Source organism: Crocuta crocuta, unplaced genomic scaffold (genome assembly GCF_008692635.1).
Source record: "Crocuta crocuta isolate KB4526 unplaced genomic scaffold, BGI_CrCroc_1.0 scaffold247, whole genome shotgun sequence".
In the NCBI taxonomy this organism is placed as follows: Eukaryota; Metazoa; Chordata; class Mammalia; order Carnivora; family Hyaenidae; genus Crocuta; species Crocuta crocuta.
The window spans coordinates 189,411-192,155 of record NW_027531910.1 but is presented as its reverse complement, the minus strand read 5'-3'; positions in this window follow the sequence as shown (position 1 = coordinate 192,155).

The following is a 2,745-nucleotide window of genomic DNA, read 5'->3' as shown; positions in this document are numbered from 1 at the left end:
AACTATCAGGAAAATCAGATTATAGACTAAGTATTAGATACTATGAATAAATTATTGTTAATTTTCTTAGATGTGGTAATGACAGGAGAGTCCTATATAAAACAAAAATTTCATCAGAGGTGCATGCTGAAGAATTTTATAATCCTGCTCGAAAAAAATCCAGGAATAATAGGTGGAAAAATGACTGATAATTTTTGAAACTGGGGAATGATACACGGAGGTGTATTATCCTTTACTTCTGTTATTGTCTGTATTTGGAAAGTTCCCTAATACAGTCTGTGTAAAAAAAAAAAAAAATTAACAACTTTCTTTTTGATGTTGAATTAACCTTTTATTAAAATCCTTCTCTTGGTTTTGCTAATGGGACAGTGACAAATATATGTGAGTCTGGGCCTGGTTACAGCTTGAGTATCTTTAGAAACAAGCTTCTGGGCTCAGAAGTCTTTTGTTATAATATTTTTGGCCAATATTTACTTGTTACATTCAAGGCATAGGACTGACCCCAAATCGTGATCAGTGAGGGTCTCTGGGAAGAATCCATGACTACTCCACACAGCTGGCTCTCTTATCACAGGTGCCTGCTCTCCAAGTATCTCTGAGCCTCGATGATTATCTCTGGTGACCAGCTCTGGCTTCCTCCACCTTGGAATGTCCATGATGAAGTCTATAGGTGAGCCCCTAGGAACTAACTGGCTAAATGCTTTTATCCTTTTTGTAAACCTTAGCGAAGACATGATCTTCTGGCCTTTCCCCTTTTCTCACCTTAACACATCACACGATTTCCACCCCACATAGCAGGCGCACACTCGCACATACACATGTGCACACACACACCAAATGATCATCGCAGAGGCAAGATCCAGCAATCTCAGAGCAGTGAGAATACATGGAGAGCAGCTACTCAGCCTGCTTTTAGTCTATGTCTTAGTCGGGTGTGTCTCCAACACTTGTATCTGGACCAGTATTGGCACATGATTCAGTTTTAGGAGAAGGTAAACTTATTTATTATGAATTGAAAATATAACTATTACATCAGTCTCATGGACATTACTTCTGTAGATGAAGATGGGTTTTTTGTTTTACTTTTTATTTACGTTTATTTATTTATTTTGAGAGAGACAGTGAGCAGGGGAGAGGGAGAGAATCCCAAGCAGGCTCCGCACTGCCAGCGCAGAGCCCGATGCAGGGCTCAAACTCACGAACCATGAAATCATGACTTGAGCCAAAATCAAGCACAGGCCACTTAACCCACTGAGCCACCCAGATGCCCCTGAAGCTGTTGTTTTTTTTTGTTGTTTTTTTTTTTAATGAGACGATTAAAAATATTAAGTCCATAGAAGTACAGAGCTTTTGAGGATATGACAAAATTCATGAAAGTGTTTCATATAGGACTAAGGGTTTTGAAATTCTGTCTGTAGAAGGAAAAAGAGGCCTGTAGCTCACACACTGCAAGCCCAACTGAGCAGGAGCTTAACTAGAAATGCAAGATAGTGCAGTAGATAAATAAATCCTGTGAAAATCACAAGTTCTATTTCTAGTGCCACCATGATGGAGGGACCTTAGGCAGTTGGTTAGTTAACCTCTTACGTCCTCAGTTTCTTTACTTGTAGAGTGGGAATAAGAATGAAGTGTTATGAGGAGTAAATAAAACATTCATCTAAAACACTTAACATGGTCTCTGATAGAAAGTTAATGTTCATGCATGTTTGAACTATTGCTAATGACACCAAGTTTGTATTTTTCTGGGCATTCTTTTTTCTTCTTTACTTTTAGAAAACTTGGACTTATAGTAGCTGATTTTAAATTTTTCCGTTAAAAAATATAAATAACAATTCCCATATCACTGTCACTAACAGAGGGGTTTTTTAGCATGAATATTTTGACCAGTGAAGTGGTTCTTACCCTACTGATAGTAAGTTGTATCATCTATTATCTTTTTTTAAAGTAATCACTCAGTTTTCATATAATTGATACTTAAAAAAATTATAATTAGCCCTTGCAAAGGTATTACTTCAATAACCTTTTTAAAATTTTTTAAAATATTTATTTATGAGGGAGTGAGAGAGAGAATGTGAGTGATGTGAGTGGGGCAGGGGCAGAGAGAGAGACACACACAGAATCTGAAGCAGGCTCCAGATTCTGAGCTGTCAGCATAGCTGACGTGGGGCTCAAACTCAAGAACTGTGAGAACATGACCTGAGCCGAAGTCGGACACTCAACCAGCTGAGCCACCCAGGTACCCCAATAACCCTTTTTAAAAAAAATAAGCTTCACAACTAGTGAAGCAGAGCCAAACACGGGGCTTGAACTCAAATATCTGAGATAAGATCTGAGCTGAGATCAAGTCAGATGCTTAACCAACTGAGCCGCCAGGCACCCCATCATTTCAATAACCTTTAAAGAATATTTAGAAGTTAAACAAAGATAATGGATAAGCATTTATTTGAATCCAAAGGAATTTTTTTCCAATATGTTGGTTTTTTTGGAAGTCATAAGTTAAAATCCTCCAGTTGAGAATAAAAATGACTAAAAGAAAACATTCTCAAAATTACTGTGTAAAGCCATCTTAATTCTTTTTTTAAATGTTTTATTTATTTCAGAGAGAGAGAGAGAGAGCATGAGCAGGAGAGGGTCAGAGAGAGAGGGAAACACAGAATCCAAAACAGGCTCCAGGCTCTGAGCTAGCTGTCAGCACAGAGCCCAACGCGGGACTCAAACCCATGAACCCTGAGATCATGAACTGAG